The sequence below is a fragment of the Crocodylus porosus genome, unplaced genomic scaffold (genome assembly GCF_001723895.1).
Source record: "Crocodylus porosus isolate Cpor-Errol unplaced genomic scaffold, CroPor_comp1, whole genome shotgun sequence".
In the NCBI taxonomy this organism is placed as follows: domain Eukaryota; kingdom Metazoa; phylum Chordata; order Crocodylia; family Crocodylidae; genus Crocodylus; species Crocodylus porosus.
Window position 1 is genome coordinate 15,495,824 of NW_017728951.1, and position 21,028 is coordinate 15,516,851.

Consider the following 21,028-nt stretch of genomic DNA (forward strand, 5'->3'; position numbering starts at 1 on the left):
GGTGATGGCTGTACTGAAAGGAAGAGTATGTTACTTGGAAGAACATAGACAAACTTTATGAAGCAGCAGAGACACTGAGAAGATAATAATATAAGTGCCATATTGGGTCAAACCAATTTAATCTAGCATCTAATCTAGTATCCCATGTCCGATAGGTGATCTACCTGACCAGGAAGGAGGTTCTGGCCGGAAGCTGTGGGTCTGTTTTCCTGTCCCTCGTCCATTTATGTCTTTTGGCAAAATTTCACCGGGCAGTGGGTACCGTCCAGTGTACTCTGCTTGGTGTTGCACCTCCTTGATGCACTCATTTTGAACCTCTGACTTTCACTCCCATCCCTGTTTTGCTGTCTCAAGCAATCAGTGATGTGCCCTTAGTGGCCCCTCTTATCAAGCGGACGTGTGTGGGTGGTTATAACTCTACTTGGTGGGCTCTGGACCACATTCTGGAATGGCATATCATAAGGCTGGTCTCCCACCCTCCCTTATCCCACCTGGGGTGTCTTGCCATGTACCAAAGCATGCATGTCAGGGTGGGGGCACACCTCCATGGGGACATGCCTTTTCTGTGCAACCAGGAAAATATTATTTCTTGACTGGCACTGATGCAGCCACTATCCAGTTTTGCATGCCCCACGACAATTCAGGGAGGATGTTGATAAATTGGAGGGGTTGTGGAGAGGGCATACCAGAATGATCCTGGGAATGGAAAACATGTGCTAGAGAAGAGACTTAAAGAACTTGGCTTGCTCAGCCCAGCAAAATAAAGGCTGAAAGAGGAAGTAGAAGACTGTTTTCCATAAATATGTCAAATGAAGGCAAATTACAGGGGTGGAGAATACGTGCTTAAAATAAGTGACTGGGGCCTTGTACAGAGATTTGGTTCTTTCTGGGAGAGTTGCTGTTCTCCCAGGAGAAATCACAAGTGTACAGCTGTTTGAGTTTTTTCTCCCAGAGTAAAAATGGCTTTTCCAGGAGAGAAATAACCTGGAAACAACCAAGGTTAAATTACTCCCAGGAGAGGTTTGTTTGGTTTTTTCCCTGCAAAAGCAAATGTCTGTATATGCCATGGCTTCTGTCAGAACAGGACATAGTCCTCCAGAATCTCTTTTCTCCCCTGCTTCTTCAATTATGTCACTTTCCTGTATCTCTGTTTGGGATTCTCCTGTTCATTATATGTTTTAAACTCTTTATTTGCATCAGACCCTTTCTTAACTCTCATCTGGCTTATATTTGTGCTTTAATCTTGTACATTCCCAGTCCCCAGATACTACAGAAATATATTCCCATTATCTCTTCCTCTGGTACTGTACCTTAAACTTAGGCTTCTAACTATCCCTCCTTTTGCCTTTCAATCCTTTTTCCAAATGTATCCGCTACAGTTTGGCATAGCATTTAGTTGAACACTGGAGAGGAGCAGAAGGAAAGAAAGGACGGATAGTCTAGTAGTGGTTAAGAAAAATGCCTGGGATCCATTTGGCTTGTTGTCAATTTTCTTTTCCACCATAGATGTCCTGAGAGATTTTGTGCAAGTCCTTTTGGCCACAATCTTCTGATAGTGCTTCGTGTAGCTTAACGTCTTTCATGACTTCAACCATTGTCTGTGTCCGTGTATGAGGAAAGGAGTCCAGATTTCACCTGATGCAGTTGTATGGCTTTTGTTCTGATCATTCAGGAAAATAAACTTCGGAAGAAACTCCCCAGTGTTTCACGTCAGCCCTTTCTAATTCTGTCTGTTACCCCAGCTGTGGTGTGCAGTCATCCCAAGGGTACCTCATCACTTGTTAGGGTTTGTCAGTGTTAAGATGCTGCGATCTCTTCCAGTCAAAGCTTCCCCAGAATGACTTGGTTTGCTTCTCATTTGGTGACCTAAATTGCCCTAATATTTATTCCCATCTGCATTTGTTCTGCTGATTATCAGCAGGGGGCCTTGCTGGCCCCCAATATCTGCATGGAAAATAATGAAGCATAGCATCTTTGAAACTCTTTTCCAACACTTACCAGTTCAATTCCAGAATGATGTTGCTTTGGGACGTCTGTTCAGCTCGTTCCCTCAGAAGTCCTGGTTGTTACTTGCCCTCTTTGCTTCCTGGAGTCAGTCCCAAAGCAGTGGGTGTGGGCCGAGCCATGTGATGTGTAATGATGTGTTTAGTGTAGAAGGCTGTGGATCTTGGTAATTAATCTTCCCACTGGTTGTAACCTCATTCTGCTCTCCCATGTCTCCTCCTTTCATATCGTAGCAAAATCTGGTCTATTCCTAAGAGCTGGAATGTGGTGGTGGTGGGGGGGGGGGGCACCAAGTCCACATCTGGGGACCTAAGGTGCAATTCACTGGGATAGAGGTGGCTTCAGGCCCAGAAACGATCCCAATTCAGCACCTGAGAATGTCAGTGATTGATTTTTGGCTGATGAAGTTACTTAAGTGTTACTTAGGATCTGCTCCTACAGTAGCCTGCTGTATTACAATCCCTGGAGAACCTCCTTAAAGACTGCTCATCTTTCTGGGGAGTCTTCTATCTGATCCTGAAACAAGCTTGTATTGCTTAGAGGTAAAAGTTATGGCTTTACCTTCATGTATCCATGGAGGATTGCCTAGCAGCAGTCACAAGAGTATTTTGAGCAGATTTATTTATGATTTCCAACTAATACACACCATCTGCTAAATAAATGAGTCATAAATTAGCACAGGTAAGATAAAGAAAGCATAAATTCATGGTTTAGGGCCATATTAGGCTTAAGAGATGCCTGACAACAGAAGCACAGTGGGGAAAATAAAGATGGAAGTGGATGCCTAAGATGCTTTATAGTTTGTGATTTAGGCTTGGGGACTTCTATATGGAGGGAACAATGCAACTGAAAGGGATCAGATCAGGGGTCTAAGAGTTCAAGAGGCAAATTGAAACTTCCTCCTCCTCCTGGAATTTTTCTATTTCTCAAGGAATGGCTTTGAGCTTCCAGTACTTAAAAACCACAACAAAAAACAAATGACAGGGTCTCCTTGGGACCAGCCATTATATCTAGCCGCTAGGTAGTTTAGAGGTCAGACATGGGACTGTCCTAGGGCGAAGTACCTTGGTGACTGAGAGAGGTTCTTGCTCCAGTCTCAGCCCTGAACTTTTATACAATGCCTTTGCTTCCGGTGTTGTAAGAGATCTAATTGTCTTGCTCCAACAGGTCTAGCACTAGCTGGTAGGAGGAAGAGGTGTTTCCTGTCTCGCAGCATTGTTACGTGTGTGTGCTGTTTGGAACGGAAGTTTGTCATCATCCTTTAGATGGAGATTTTGCTAGCCCTGGTACTGCAAAGGCAAAATGTTACGTTAAATGGCCCTATTCTATCCTTGAAATCTGCTTCCTAGCTGTTTGTGCCCTCTAACTTCCACTGATCCTAGATTCAATTGTTTGCGGGGACTGTTGCAGTCGGTATGGCTTACAGCAGCCTTTTAACATATGAAGCAGCCTGCAGTATTGGGAAACAAGTGAAGCACCTCAGGACAGGGAAGAGGGACCTGTTTTCACAGTCCCCTATGAAGGCATGTCTCTAGATGAGTGATTCTCAACCAGGGTATTGTGGCACCACGTGATGCCTTGCGATCCTTGCAGGGCGCCACACAGTGGTAGCCCTGTTAGACGTGCAAATATGGTTTGCAGAGATTTCAAATAGGAATCTGTAGTGTTAAAAACTTTGTCCTGTTGATAGACAAGGTTCTTGAAGTGAATAAGGTATCTTTTATTAGGCCAACTTAGATAGTTGGGGGGAAAAAATGGATAGGAAGCTTTTGGGTTTAAAAACCCTCTGTCAGGCTGAGGAAGTCTCTGCAGTTGGTGTGGACTCTTTCTGGTTGTAATCCATGTTCTTTGCAATAGAAAAAATTGCTATTTTATTTTACCCTATTAAAAAAAAATGAGTTAAAACTAAAAGCTGGCAATTGCCGTGGGGTACTTTGGGTTTATGTACATGCCACAATTCTTGCCCTTTCACGTGCTGCATCTGCGTGTCTGTTTGCACGAGTGGGATTTCTCAATGCTTTAAAAGTCTTTCTTGTGCATTCAACTAAAACTCCTTGGATGTAGTTTAGTTTGCCTTGCTGGGAGTTACATGGATCTGTTGCATGCAAACACAAGGGCACTCAAAGATGTGTAATGAACCTCTTTGTCCACCAGATGGCTCTTTGACTTTTGTAGTTCACCCCTTCAAGTTGCTTTTGCTTTTGAGTAGCTTCAGTTTGGGGGTGGGGAGGTTGCCTTTTTTTTTTCCTTGTAGTTTGCCAGCTCCATGCTTCCACAATTGCATGGCAGGGCACAGGCCTGTAGTGTGTCGGGGGGCAGGCTCTGATGGACAGTCCCACTTTCCTGTAGCGCTGGCCAGGGACCCGGCTTAATTTGTTTTAATCTGTGCATGTAAGCACAGATGAGACACTCCAAGGCTTAATTCATTTGAAAACCTAGTGTGTGTAAACACAGATGTGTCGCTCTGAAAGAAACAATTTTAAATTTTATAAACCTATTTAATTTAATGAGGATTAAAACCTGTGGTGTGTACAGGTGCCCTTTGAGTCTAAAAAGTTTGAGACTCACGGCTCCATTCCAGAGGTGGCTATAAACTGGAGTACAACCTACAGCCACAGTTTACAAGTAGAAATAACTGAAGGAAGAATCTGGGAAATGTGTTCAATACCAGGGTTGTTCTTGCTTGTTCCAGGAGAAGGGGAAGACAAATGTTATTTATTAATCCAGAGAATGTAAAAATTGGCCTTGATGGGTTAGAGTCCTGGCAAACTGAAAGGGAAGTCATGCAATCTGTGGGCTGGGATTGGATGCTGAAGGACTTTAGAGGAGGAAAAATCCTTAATCTCTTAATGTGGAGGGAGGAAGGTAATAATAGTAATTACAAATATATCCACAAGGTGACAGACCAGCTGTGGAATCTCCATCCTAGGACCAGCTTTGTTTTTTTTTTTAAGACGGATATTTGTCTTTGACACTTTAGGACAGGATTGACCTTGTTTTGAGTAGGAGGCTGGACTAGATGACTCCCTAAGTCTCTTTCCCCCATTATTTTTAAATGATTGTACAACAGGGAGGAAGCCAGAACCAAATACCTGCATAGGAGAGAGCTTTTTGCTGTCAGCATTGTATGATCAGTGTTTCACAACTGTAGCTTTTATAGGCAACGTCAGAAATGACAAATTGCCTATTTCCAGATTGGCTCATCCAAGCCATAAATATTGCCAGAAGCTGAGGCATTGACTGACTCACCCTCACTGCTTTTTTTTTTTTTCCCCTCAAGTTGGTAATCTCGGGTGGGAAAAAACCATGAAGGGAGCATTCCTGCCTCCCTGTTCCACCACTACATAAATCCTATGAAGCAGCTTTTCAGAGGTGGAAACTCTTACCTGAAACCAACTAATGGAAAAAACAGAAAAAACAAATTAGGATGAAGTATTGTGGAAAGAATGCACACATTTTTATGTGCTGAAAAAGAGAGAAACCTCGGGGGGTGGGGGGGGAGAAGAAATTATGGGCAATAAATAACAGAGATGCTAAGAAAAATCTGGAGGAAAAGAGATAAAACTGAAACAGACCATGAGGACTTTCTTATCTCAACAGCTGGAGCTGCGTAACATTTGTTATAAAATCCCATGAGGAATTTGTCAAATGGAGTAAGAAAAATTGCTGTCACTGATTGTTATTTCAACGGATACTGCAAATTCCAGGGACACATTCCTACGGCAGAAATAGGAGCACCGACTGGGACTTCTTGCATGAGAGGGAAATGTATATTTGTGGAGCTTCAGATCTAACATGGAATTGAAACAGGGAAATGATTCTGGTGAAACAGTTCTTCAGTGATACAATGCAGTGACTTCTCAGTATTGCATTACTGCATTTTGGGAGGTTAGATGGGCATGGAGGAGTCTGAGTGTACAACACAGAGAGAACAGAATCAGCATAACGCCAAGGAGTAAGGATGGTCGCATACAACGTACGCTGATTTTTCCACCCGTGAGCTCTGTTTCATTTACAGATTTTTATGCTGTTGGTTGGTGACTAGTAGCAAACTACATGAACACTTATTGATAGACCAGCCATTACTACCCATTTCTTTTGAAACGAAGAAAATGCGTTGAGGCATGCAGCGAAACATAATATTCCTGTTACTAGGAATTCTGTTTTTTGGCTCTTGCTATCAAAGTAGCACATACGTGTATGCATCCTATCTGTAAAAACCAAAAAATCCACCCACAAAAAAACCCCACTCTCAGTCCTAAAAATATACCCATTGAAAGTACTTGTATAAACAACTTATATTTCAACATTATAATTCAAAACAGTAAGTTAATGTTTTGGATTTTTTTCCTACTGCAATTCACTTTTCTTCAGTGGCACTAAAATACCAAAAATATCAAGGATCTAATGTTTTTGTTCTTTTTTTCCTTCCACATCCAGTAACTAAAGGTGTCATGCATGCTGTAGTCCAGAGGGAGTGAACACCATGAAAGATGAATGTTTTATGATGATAGCTATCAGCAGGTTTTTTGGCGTATTCTTGTTTTAATTCTTTGCACTGATGAAGAAGAATGTAGGACTTTTTAAAATATGTGATTTATATTCTAGTTCCAAAATATCAACAAAACCATTAAAAATTGAGCATCAGTACCTTCAGTTTGCATGAAAAATTAGTTTTGTACAAAGTGGTAAATTAGAGATGCAAATTACATAGTATAGTGATACGTCCTCAAAAAACATATTGAAAGAAATGGTGAACAACTGTTCAAAGCATAGTTGTGCCTCTTTCAACACTGCAAAATAATATAGCATTTAGTGTATCTTGCATTATAAACTATATAAAAAATAAGCAATTATAAAAACCTGGCTTACTTTACTTTCAAGTTTATAAGGTGTGAACTTTCTCAATTGCTCCCGTCTTGGTCCAAGGTAAATTGTCCCCTGATATATCGAGCTTTATATTCTTGAATTAGTTACAAAAAAAGAAAGAAAATCTGAAGTGATTGTTTTAAATGTTTTTGAAGTCAGGTCAAAATGTTAACAGTTTCAAAAGTGAGCGATGAAATGGAGAGCGGTGAAATACAGGAGTGGTGGCATGTAGAGCCAGTTGTACAGCAATTCCTGGTTATTGCCAATGTTTGTACAGATTGATGTGAATAATATTACCTGCGATTAACATAGCTGTGATAACAGGAAAAGTCAGTAGTTCCACCCAAATACTTATTACACTGATATCACAGCCGCCTATTACAGAAAAGGATTGAACGAATGATGCTTGTGAGGCATACGTCACAAAACTAAAAAATGGGAAATAATTAAGACGAGAAGTTTTGACAGATTTTTGTAATAAAAAAACCCAACCTGTCTGGCATGAGAAGATGGGTTTTATGGGGTCAGATCACTTCTGACCCGTTTTTGGTATTATAATATAAATTGTTGATGTTATCAGCCCAAGATTGCCATTGCGTTTTGTTAAGAGAGGGGCGTTGTATGTTGTTTGGATTAGCCTTTTAATCTGGCTATCTGTGCCCAGAACCCAAGAGCTTCCTGATGTTTGATGGGCCACCGTTGTGCTCAAATGAGCAACAGGAGGCATTCTTGCTCCTGAGCCTCCTGATCTTTAGGAGGGGACCCCAACCATATGATCAGGGGCCTGGAGGATAGGCCCTATGAGGAGAAACTCTGGGAACTGAGTTTGTTCATTCTGGGCAAGGGAAGACTGAGAGGTGACCTGATAGCCACCTACAAGTATGTCAAGGGTGAACACCAAGATCTATGGGAGCAACTGCTCAGAAAGGTACCCCCCAGGGGGGATGAGGACCAACAGGCACAAGCTAACTGAGGAAAGGTTTAGGTTGAACATTAGGGGAAACCTTTACAGAAAAGGAGTTATCTGGAACGCGCGCCCAGAAGAGGTGGTGTGTTCAAGAGAAGGCACCATCCTTGGAGGTGCTCAAGAGGAGGATGGACAAGCACCTTGTTGAGCTCGTTTGAACACAGTTACCTCCTGCCCATGGCAGGGGAGCTGACTTGATGATCTTACAGGTCCCTTTTGGTCCTTTGATTTTATAATTCTATATTAGGAAACTGCAAAGACCCACCAGGCAGGTGTCTGACCAAGTAGACTTCAACAGTGTAAAGGAGCGGGGTGTTCCCTGCTTGTGTGAGGTGCTTGGGAGCCTTACTTTATTATGTTGGTAGGTTCACTGGGGCACCCTATTTAAATCTTATTTGTTAGCAGCGCTTCATCCTTTGATTGCCTGGTACACCTCAGAAGAGATTGGCAGGATTTTGAAACCACAGCTGAATACTTTTAAATGCACGCTCCATCCTTTGGCCTTGTGCGGTATAACTCATTACATTATTTCCCGGAAAACTCATTTGAAGTATTTCAGATGTGTCTGCAGCAACCCACGGTGGAGTGATGTTGCCAAATGGGTTCGTGGCTATTTGTATTTGTATTTGTATTTTACAAATGGTTTCCTTGTCTAGTCTTTATTTGATTGAAAACCTGTTTGCTTGTCGCAGCTCACATAGGCAAAGTTCACAGTTGACAGGAACGGAGTGGGGGGAGTTAGCGGAGAACCAAAATCTTGAAATGGAGCCAGGCTTGACTAGGAGGTGATGGCAGCTGTCTAGCTTTGGAGCACTTCCAAATTTGGGACAAATCCTGATTTCAGTGCAGCTCAGGGCCAGTTCTACTACAATTTGATGTTTGATGTTGTGATGAGCACAGAGGTTAATGGCACGGTCTGTAGTGTTGATCTCTTGTGCTCATTAATGGGAGGAAAATAAACATGATCCTAAATATTGGTTAAGTCCATAGCTGTAAACATTTATTATTTATGTGGCGGGTGAGCTTTAATGGTCCTGCCAGCCCTAGTAAGTTGGATCAGATGTAGAAAATTCAGCTTTGGTTTCTAACAAGCAAATTATTATTTTGGAAGATGGCCAAGAATTCAACACAGCTGAATAGTACAGTCGTGTTGTAATTAATGAGACGGGCCATCCTGTCCTACAGCAAGGGGTTTTGTGTGGAGGCAGAGCATTCTGGTTGGCTCCACATCCAGGAGAGATGCCCACAATAGTAGCAGTGTAGCATCAGTAACGGGAAGGAAGTAGCTTCTGAGGAGGAAGGAAAAAAAAAAAAATCAAGTACCTTGCTTTGTGTTAGGTTGGCCTAATATGTCCTTGTGTCCTGCAGTGGCAGAGATTTATTTTATTGCACTTCATGGTATGCCAGTATATCCAGTGCAGCTGGTTCTGGCCTGTCTTTTTTGGATGAATTGCCAAGATGTTGGTCTGAATACATTTCTCAGGAAAAGAATCAGGACCCGTAGTAGAGATGATGATATGGTTTATTAGACCAACAAGATTTTTTGCAAAAAAGATTTCTTAAATTTCAGGGAAAGAAGGCACTTCCAAGGTAATTCTAGCCAAACTTGGCAGTCCTTTGTTTTCAGCAAACCCCCTCCACGCTACTGATGTTGCAGTAGATGATGTTCAAGGAACAGCCACAGGGAGAAAAAATCCAGAAATCCTTTGAATGTTTAGTTATCTTGGGAAAAAGGCTCAAAAGAAAATACTGCTGTAGGCAGTCTCTAATGGAAGAGCCTATGCTTGCTCAGTGCATTCTGGCGTGCTAAGGGTTAAAGACCATCTTTTCCCCATTTCATTATATTTTCTGTTTCCATAACTGAACCATGAGTTTGGAGTATTCCTAGCGTATATCTTTATGTTCTCTCATCTTAACCTGAGTTTCTTAGGACTAAAGCTCCATTACAGCATGGATAGAAATGTATACATGAGTTCAGAAACAAGAAAGTGCTTCTGCAGAGGACTGAGCAAATAGTTTGAGTATCTACTGAGAGCGCATAATTTGCAAAGAGTTTATAAATGAGAAAACAAAAGAAGATTTTCTGTACTGTGACCACTGTCAATACAAGTACAATATGTTCATCCATGCTTCAGCAGCGTGGAAGAGTTTGCCAAGTTGTACTCTGCACAGGTCCTTGGCCGCAAAATGTAGACCTAGGAACAGAACAAAATATTTTTCTGTACCATTGGGAATTTTCAAAATGGCAGCTGCACTTAAACATGAAGCCTGATCATCCTTTTTGTGGTGTATCAAAGTGTTTATTTTATTTTATTTTATTTTTTTAAATAAAAAGTATCAAAGAGTGATGTTAAAGGATGCCTAGGTGTGTTCCAAAACACATCACCTGTGGGCCCAGATAAAGCATGGAAAATTTTTAGCCCCAGAGAGACATGTTTAACTTTCTCATGAACACGTCTAGCTCCAAGCCAGAACTCTGATCTGAACTCTTTTGTCCTCAGACGTCCCTTGAAGAAAGCACAGGACATATTTGGCAGTAATATTCATAATGGATCAAATGCCCCTAGACTTGGTTGAAATTTTAATATTAATTTCCTGTATGAGACTCGGTTCTTGTCAGGAACAGGTTACAATAGATGTAAATTTGCAAATTCAACTCCAGCTGTAACTACAGACGGACGGGTGTGAAATATACTTACGTGAGCCCATTTTCTCCTAATTGTATTGTGACTGTTTCTGCTCCCACGTTGCCCCTGCATACACACTCTGGATTTTTTCTCCAGAAAAATTCCACTTTTGTAATATCAGTGCAGATATCTGTATCAAAATAGCGTGTAAAATTGTTGCCGGAGTTGAAGAGTCCGCTGCCAAAGGAAAAGTATGGAAATGATGCTGTACCACCTTTCAACATGGTGAAAAAGACATTATTACACAACACAGCATAATCAACAAGGAGCCTGGGGGTCTTGCGATATGCTAAGAGGTCCCAACAATACTGCTGTCAGCGAATATTACATTTTACCCAATTGCTGAATGTATTATAAAAGGGAATTGCTAAGAGACAAATCAAACTTTGAGTGGAAATTTTTCTCGGAGAGCTGGTGAACGAGTCATTCAAGATGGCTTCAGGAGTTGCACTAGCTACTTGCTGAGGTTATCAACTGCAAGGAAGTTGAAAGTGAATTGAGAGAGCCTCGGTTGAGTCTGTATCTCTTTATTCAAAAGTGCTCTGGTGCAGCTGAAACGCACGTTAACGTGGTGCTTCATTTCAGTGACTGCACCTCACGGAGGTCTTTGAGTGTGGTGTTGACTTTGCCCTAAGATGCTGACTGTAGACCTGAGAGTTTTGGCCATCCTGTGTGCCAGGTGGCCAAAATACGTAATGTAGAAAACTATAATGAATTAGAAACAGGCAGTGAATGAAAAGGTGAGTGCTTCAAAACATAGGCTCAGAAACGACCTGGAGGCCGCGTGGAAGTGTTCCAGCGAGGATAATGCTCTGCACTTTTACGTGATGCTGTTCATCTCGGGAACCTGAGTTCTCAGCAGATGAGTAATTAATTAAACCATTGTGGTGCTTCTGTCAGGTAATCAAGTAGTAGTATCCTTCTCTGACGGATGGGGACTTGGGATCACAGAGAGGTAAGCTGGGTTCATTACGGTGCCCAGAAAAGTTATGCACTGAACATCCAAAGGTAAGTACTTTTATGCATATACCGGATATTCAAATGGTGCAGAAACTTATCCCAGGCAGTACTCTTTAGCCTTACAGATGTTCCCCTTGACTTAAGCACATTATTAAGGACTCTTGGCTTGGAATAATTCGGAATACAAAATTGTATGGGACCACCCACTAGGCTGACCTGTATAGCAGAAATTTGAGGGAAAATCTAGTAGGGAGCAGAAACAAATTAGTATCTGTGGGCAGGACTAGCAGAGAAGCTTGGGTTAGGGAAATTGCCTGGTCCTTGCTCAATCTGAGCTGCTCTCTTTATCTAGCCCTAGTTTCTTTCTCTGTCAGCACGTATGGTGCAAGACATGAAAACATCTCTGGGACCATTAGTCATCTTTTGTGCAACTTTGAGTTGTTTCCGTCTCCTCTTAAACTACCAAACACCCTTTTCATCGCTTTTTTTATGTTTTAAACCTAGAGCCCCTTGATGATGTTGGGGTTGACTCGCACATTCAAGTCAGTGTTGTGCTGATAGGAGAAACTCATCTCCCCAGCTAGAGTCCTGCCTCACAAAGCTGTTGTGGGTCTGAGGGACCAACTCTTTTTCTTTTTTTCCCCCACCAGGCTTGCCTTTGAATGGTGATGGGGAATCCTGTGGTCTTATCCCTTCTTCTTTCACCAGTGCTAAGCTGCACTAAGGGAAAGCCCTTGGGACTGAGTGGCCTACAATTTTTCTTACTACTGGTCAGGATCCCACCATGTGCTTTGGCTTGGGGAGAATCCTAAACTGTAGGGAGCAAGATCCAGGCAGCTTTTACCCTACGAACCAAATACACAACTGCCTGTTTAAAGGTGCAGGTAGATACCCAGGGAGATTTATGAAAATTAGGTAGATGCCTTAATTGTCTCAATGACTTTCCCAACTCAGTGGATTAGAGGGATTTTTTTTTGATGTTGCCATCAGCTGTGTTCTCGGTTACGTTTCTGGAAAATGAGAGCCTCAAATAAGACAGTCTTCCCAAAAAGAATTAAGCTGTCAGACACCTAATGGGGATCATCTAGATAAGGACGGAGGCAAGCTGAAGGATGAGGTAACAAAAGAGATGGAGAGCTTTTGTTGGGTCTGAATCAAGTCAGCAGGGCTGGATGGGCTTCATCCCAGGGTCCTGAAAGAGCTGGCAGAGGAGTTTCTTGGAGCCCTTGGCAATGATCTTCATGAAGTTGTGGGAGATGGGTAGCAGAGGATTGGAAAAGGACCAATATAGGGCCCCTCTTTGAAAAAGGGAAGAAGGAGGACCCTGGGAACTACAGGCTGATTAGCCTTACCCCAATACCTGGGAAGGTACTGGAGCATACCTTAAGGAAGGCCATTTGCAAGTATCTGGAGGCGGAAAAGCTGCTTGCAGGCAGCCAACATGGGTTTATGAAATACCAAAGGTGTCAAACCTGATCTTCTTTGACAAAGTAAGTAACTACTTGGGTGGATGAAGGGAATGCTGTGGATATAGTACATCTGACTTCAACAAGGCTTTTGACAAGGTTCCCCACAACCTTGTCATAAACAAATTGGAGAAATGTGGGCTAGATAAAACTACTGCAAGGTGGATAGAAAACCGGCTCTATAGCGGCAAGCAAAGGGTGATTATTAATGGGTTCATATCAGAATGGCAGGATGTCTTCTGTGAAGTCCCACAGAGGTCTGTCCTGGGCCTGGTGCTGTTCGGTGTGTTTATTATTATTTGCCTGCTGGCATAGAAAGCTTCTTGAGCAAGTTTTGGGACGACACAAAACTGGGAAGGATTGTGAACACATTGAAGGATGCGAGTGCAATTCAGAAGGATCTTGACAGATCGGGAAGTTGGACTGGAGCTGACTAGATGAAGTTCAGTGTGGACAAATGCAGGGTGCTACATCTCAAGAGAAATAATCAAAAACACAAATACGAAATGGATGACACCTGGCTGGATGGCAGCTCTATGGAAAAGGACTCGGGAGTCTTGATAGATCACGGAGTTAATGTGGGTCTGCCCTGTGATATAGCCACACAAAAGACCAATGAAGTTTTAGACACAAGACATGGGAGGTGATAGCACCTTTCTACTTGGCACTGGTTGGGCTTCATCTGGACTACCGTGTGCATTTCTGGGCTGTCTTTTAAAAAGGACGTGGAGAAGCTAGAGGGTCCAGAGATAGGCTACAAAGATGATCAAGGGCTTGGAAAGTAAGTCATATGAAGAGAAGCTGAAGGAGCTAGACATGTTCAGCATGTGGAAAAGGCACTTAAGAGGGGGCATGATGGCAGTCTTCAAGTACTTGAAGGGATGCCATGAAGGAGAGGAAAAGCCTGTGTCTTGCAGCCCTGCTTCTTTATGACTACTCTATGACTATGAATCTGCATTTATTTTAACTAAGCACACCTTACTACTTCAAATTAAGGCATTTTCATTAGATTTTCTGTACAGTGCGTCTGCAGTCAAGTGTTTTATGGGAAAGGCCAGAAAGATGGCAGAATCTAAAATCCAGATAAACTGGTGCTTGAAATCTTTACAGTGTGCCCCTGGCAGGAATGATGTTGAAGTTCACTCGTTCACGTAAGAAATACCTGGATTGGGGTGCAGAACAGAATTCATGCTTCCTGATATAAGAGAGAAGCGGGCTGCAGCTTTGCAGCATACCACAGGCTACATTTCTAGAGAGGCTCAGCTGTGCAATAGCGTAGCACCAGTCCTTCCCCACTGTAACATCTCCACCAAGTGGCCTCCTGTTTCATATTGGCACAAAATTGTTCCCTGACCTAGCACAGAGTCCTTCCTCCTTCTCAACAAACATCAATTTCAGAAAATAAAACTATAAGCAGAGCGCGTACAAGAAATATGAACACCTTTCAGTCTAAATAGATAGTTTGGGAAATACTGAGCACTCTTTTTTTTTATAACTATTAAAAATGATCGGTATAACAAGATTAAATAGGTGGAAAAAAACTGCTTGGTACCTTTCATAGAGTAACATTGTTGAGAGCCAACTCTTTCACCATAATGCCCGACTTACTTGAACATCATGTAGCCCCTTCTGAGTGTATTGGTTCCAGTCAGGCCAGTATGTACAGACCCCCACATGGTTTGTGTTGTGCATACTTTGACATTTATCTTTTTCCTGCAACCTTCACAAAAGGAAAATGTAATTAGCTGGGGAAAAATTGGATTTCACTGTACAAACAAAATTTTGCCATTTAAAAATGAAACATTATACACATTATTGCCCATTTTTCTTTCATACTCCACTGTTTAGTAAATAGCTGTCATCAATTTCTGGTGCACATCTACTGATTTCTTCCCTTTTATGTCTAATACTAGTCATGTCAATATTGCATTAATTAATACATTTCCACAATTACCACCTCAGAAGGTGATTCTGTTTTAATCACAGATTAAAAAATGTTAATTTTTTTGTAGCTATGCCTTGATGAATTTTGCAGATACATTGTGAAATAAGCCAATTTTATAAAAATGTTCCAACAGCTGCAATGCAATTTAGGTTGCTTTGACATCTTGCAAATGTTGAACAGGGACTTTTTTTCCCAGCTCTATAAATATCTGAGATCATTAAATATTTAAATATCTCACAGAACATGGAAAAACTATTGACATGGAAGAGACCACTGTTAATTGAATTGCTTGCATAATAGTTCCCAACAACTAAATAAATTAAGAGCAAATTCATGACATGCTTCTTTTGGACATCTGAAAGCCTGTTTCTTGGAATGAGTTTCAGGAACGCCAACCATTGGCTTCAAGAGCATTCTGCATACATGTGCAGGTACCTACCCCGATAGAGCTCATTGCTAGATTGGGGACCAATAACAGTAGATAAAACAAAATAATAGTAAATAACAGTAAAATAAAATAAGAGGCAAATAACGTTAAATTACAGTAATCAGAATGAGCACTTACGAGCATATGGTGGGAAAGACCCAGTGTTTAAATAAAACATTTGGAATACTTTCTTGGTTTTTCCAGGAAACGCATCTGCGTAGTGGCCCATCATTGGGCAGCCTTCCTCGGGACATGGGAAGCAAGATCCCTACAAGGAAGAACATCAGTTAGTAAGGATGCTGGGAGTCGGGATATTTCGGTCAGTATTCAGGCCAAGCTGAGATGTGCATTCTACAAAGTGGGGCTGTAGGATGTCTGTATTTTTGAGGTCAAATAATATTCCTGTTCCTGTAGGAAGGCAGCATGGTCTAGTTACATTACCAGACTGGGACTTGGGCTGCTGCAGGTTTTCAGTGATATTGAGTAATTCATTTTAAATCTACCCTATACCAGTTGTTCCTCATCTGTAAAATAGGGATAAAAACTCCTAACCATGGAGGGTCTTTGGGAGGGTTTCATAGATTGTAAGGGATCTTGCAAGATCATTGGGTCCAGTCCCCCTGCACTAGGCAGGAAAGAGAACTGGGGGTCAGGTGACCCCAGCAAGGTGACCATCCAGTCTCCTCTTGAAGATTTCCAGGGTAGGCGACCACACCACCTCTGAAGGGAGTTTATTGCACAGTCTGGACACCCTGACTGTGAAGTTTTTCCTAGTATTAAGCCTGAAACGGTGTGCCAGGAGTTTGTAGCCATTACTCCTGTTTTCCCCAAGAGTGCCCTGGTGAACAGTCTGTTCACCAAGCCCTTGATGTACTCCCCTGATGTAGCAGTAAGCTGCTACCAAGTCCCCTCTCAGCCTTTTCTTTTTTTAGACTGAAGAGTCCCAAGTCCCTCAGCCTTTTCTCGTATGGCTTGCCTTGCATGGCTTGCCCTGCTGGCTACAGCATTGCACTGATGGCTCATGCTCATACTATAGTCTGTTATGGTCCCTTTCAGTTGTGGTGCTAGTCAGTTGGGTGCCACCGAGCCTGTAAATATATTGGGGATTGTTTGTCCTCAGATGAAGCACTTCACACTTCCGAGTGCTGAACTTCATCAAATGGCAGGATCAGGATATTGCTGTCCAATAAGATGACAGGCTCTATGAATGGGGAGAGAGCAGTGGATCTAATATACCATGACTTTAGCAAGCTTTTTGACATGGTCTCCCATGACATATAGTAAGCTATAGGAGTACAGACTAGATGACAGTACTGGAAGGTGGGTACACAGCTGGTTGGATCATCCTGCTTAATGTGTAGTCATTAATAACTCAATATCTTATTGGGAAGAGATATTATGTGTGGCTTCCAAGGTCTCTGTCCTGGTATTGTTTAATATCTTCAGTCATGATTTAGAGGGTAAGACTGAGAGCAACTTAGCAAATTTGCTGAGTTTGGTGGAGTTGCAGAGAGGAGAGCTAAGTTACAGCATAACCTTGAGAAACTGGAGAAACAGTCCAAAATCAATCAGATGAAATCTAACAAGGACAAATGTAAAGTCCGACACTTGGGAAAGTGCAATTGCATGCATATGTACAAACTGGGGGAAGATCCACTAGGCTTCAGTAGAACAGGAAAGGACATGGGGATCACAGTGGACCACAAGCTGGACATAAGCCAAAAGCGTGCTCTTGTTGTTGTAATAGAAACATAGGCAAGTCAAGGGAAGTGCTTCTTCATCTCTGCTCAGCACTAGTAAAGCCTCCCCTGGAGTACTTGGTGCAGCTTTGGGAACCTCACTTCAAGAAAGGAATGGACAAATAAGAATCCAGAAGAGAGCAACAAAATGATCGGAGCATGATTGGGGAGCTCAATTTATGAATTTGAGGAAAAGTTGAAAGATTTAGGATTTTTTAGCCTGGAGGCAGGATTTGATAACAGTCTTCCCATGCCTGAAGGCTCATGCTATGGAAGAGGGAGGTGGGCTATTCCCAGTGGCCACAGGGGGCAGGACAAGGAGCAATGGTCTAAACTTGTAGCAAAAGACATTTAGGTTGGCTCCCCTCATTAAACTGAAGGCATCCTTCAGCAAATGCCAGCTCTTAGGTTTCACTTATTATTTTAGCCAAAAAACAGAACAATTCTTGTGTCGCAAAGCACTCAGAAACCCCACAACAGATCAGGATATTTTTAAAACTACAGATTCTTGTTTAAAATTTTTGGGTTTCTTTTATGAATCATGTTTGCACGCTTAACAGTGCTAACATTGTGTGGCACCCCACAGCACCCTTGAAAGGATCTCAAGGCATGCCAGGGTGCCATGGCACTGTGGCTGACAGTCTCTGGATTAGACGGACGTTTGCATGGGATGGTTTTATCAGTTATGATCCTGCCTAGAGCTGAGGCCTGCAGTAGATGGCCACCTGAGGTCCTTTCCAGCCTTACTATTAAGGGAGATAGTTAGCAGTGTTAGGCGGAAGACATGACAGGGGTGGCACCTCAGGTGGCCTATACACGTGCTCGGGGGTGGGGAGAGGCTGTATTAACTAGAGCGGCTGCCCAACAGTTGCTCTAATTAAAATGGCTCACTGTCATGTGTATTAAGACCCCCTGCATTTTAAAATGGCAGGGGCACTTTAACTAAAACTCATTCGATGAGGGCCCGAGGTAAAGCACCCCCACGGTCATTTTAAAACATTGGGGGTGGAGAGTGGGAAAGGAGTGCTTAATACATGTGATGGTGTGGTGATGCTGAAGCAATTTTAATTAGCATGGGGAGCAGACGGGAAAGGCATTTTTACACATGCAAGCACTGCAGCACCAGGTGCTTTGAAAAGTTCCCAGGGCTGCAAGGCTTGCAGCTGTATAAGTGGCGAAATGCGTGTCAGCACTGAGAAAATGGCAGCGGTGTACTTTTGAACTAAAACACAACAGAGGTGCTTTAGTTCAAAAGTGTACCACCACTGTTTTCTGCGCGCTGACACGTATTTCGCCGCTTGTACAACCGCGTGCATCGCAGCACGGTTGGCCTCAGCTCACGTGCGCGATTAATAGAGTCTGCTCCGAAGCAGTGGACCTCTGGCACGTTGCAGGACAAAAAAGTATGCGTATAAATGTCGGATTAGTCGAGGCTGCACCAAAGCGTTCCAGCTAGAACATGAACCCGCGCATCTCTAGGCAGTCTTAGAGACTAACTTTCTACTTCCCCTGCCTCCTTTGACTAATTCTGCCACCCTGCCCTGGTTTCAGCCCTACTATTCTATGATCCTATGTTTGTCATTTAATTTTAATAGGAAAGAAGAAAGATTTTTCCTTGTTCAGGAAGTAGAATTTTTTTTTTTTTTTTTTTTTTTTTACAAGTTGGGAACATTGGCATTCTTTGCAGTAGCAGGCATTTGGGCATTAGACTAAGTGGCTTAGGTTGCACTATGCTTATGTATGTCATTTATTCTGCTATTGATGGGATTCTTTTCTCAGAACTGAAAGTACGCAGCATACAGAAGTGCACTCATTATCATTTTAATGCTGAATAACATCAAATTTCCATGTTATTCCCCAACATCGCTGCAAAGAGTGATCAAGTTTCAGCATTGATATAATAATTCTTTCTGTGAAGAGACGGGAGAAGAATGACAGACTCTTATTTTGTGCATTAGCCTCAATAATTTGTTCATTAAAGGCCCAATCCTGTCCGGTGAACACCATGAATGCCCATTGATTTCTTAGCTTTAGGTATTTACAGTCTGTTTTATGCATAACTGTGCATCTTCTGTAGAAGTGATTGTTTATCCTCTCCTAAGCAGCTATAGACATGGCTTATTTTTATAATGTCTGCTAAAAGCTGGGTCTCAATAATGCTTGTTGACAGTGCATTCTGCCAGTTAAATTAGGCGTTTTTAAACAAACCTAAATAGTTTTCCCTGTTTTAGAATATGCCTCATTTCAATCCAAGTATATGTTCCCTTATTCCTGCATGGTGAGAGAGGGTAGTAAGAGGACCTGACTTCCTTTCTCTCTAACGTTCACTATTTTATAGGCCATTGTTATCTCATGTCCTGTTCATCTCTCTAAACAGTACTGTCATCTTAACCTCATTTCTATGAAGTGCTTTGTGTCTCTAATCATTGGGTTCCTCCTTGTTCTTTGGCCCCTTTCGGTTTTAAGTCTTTGGTGTTTTGAGTCTTGCTTGATGATATACTTACTAATAAAAAGTTCTGATAGGATCTACAGGGATAGCCAAGAAATCCATTGGGAGATATAATGCTTTCAGAATAGTACCGGAGACTTCTTACATGTGCACATCCAGTGGTCCTGAGTTCTGGGGAAAATAATCATTAAATAATGATTCAGGCTACCGGTTTTCATGGTTGTGAAACATGCAACACAGTGAAGACGTTTGGATTCTTCTGTTTCAATAGAATTGGGAAAACAATGGTTTCTTATATCTTTCTCTTTTTTTTAAGAAACTTTAAAAAATGTATTTTTAAAAGTGCATTCTTCATGCTGACCTTCCTGAAAGACTGGCTCAAACTCATTTGTTATGTTTTGGATGGACAGGAGCCAGTTATTGATCCAGCAAACAGATCCATCCAAATGCGTTCCAGTGCCCCTGCAGAACCCTATCCGCATCAGTCCGGTTGTCTGTGGCTGTCAGAGCGGCTTTTGCGGGGTTTCTAGTCAGTGTTTTGGAGGCTAAAGTAAGGACCGTGTTTTGAAAGTATTTAGTAATTACAGTGAGAGTCACCATTTGCCAAATGTTTCTACAAAGCAGCATTTCAAATGACTGCTATTTTCCTATTTTCTCTGTTCTGAACATAAGAGGGTTTCAGTAACTGTTGTAAGTTTAGTGGCCTGTAGTACTTATTTAAACACTACAGAGGCTGTACCCTTTGACACCCGTGATACAGTGAACCAAACAAAATATCAAGATGTTCTGCAGCTTGTGCCTGGTTTGGTCAGTATTGTTTGTGACAGCTGCGTTTTTTTCCTTTAAATATACTGTTATGAGTGTCTAGCACTGGGGCCAATAGGTGCTATCAAGAATGAGTTTCCTTCCTCGAATGGAGCAAGCACTATCTTCCTCCTCTCTAAAGCACTAGGCAAATCTAAGACACAATTTATAAAATCTAGACTTAAAAAAAATATAAATATATAAATATAAATATAAAAATAAATGTATAGATATATAGGTAGATATAAACATATAAATAAAAAAAAAGCTTGATTCAGCTTGGACAATAAACTAATCCAGGTAAATGGTAACATTTGGCTGCTCTGAAATCAATTGCTCTGAAGTCAATTGGGTTGCCAACTGGCTGGAGGGCCGCCCCCAGAGAGTGGTGGTGGACAGGTCCTTTTAGACCTGGAGAGATGTGGGCAGTGGGGTCCCCCTGAGCTCAGTCCTCGGGCCCGCACTGTTCAACATCTTCATCAGTGACTTGGACGAGGGGGTAAAAAGCACCCTGTTCAAATCTGCAGATGACACTCAGATGTGGGGGGATGTGGGCACATTAGAAGGGAGGAACAGGCTGCAATCAGACCTAGACAGGTTACAGGTGTGGGCGGATGAGAACAGGATGGGATTCAACACCGACAAGTGCAAGGTGCTGCACCTGGGGAGGAAGAACCAGCAGCATACCTACAGGCTGGGGAACTCCCTTCT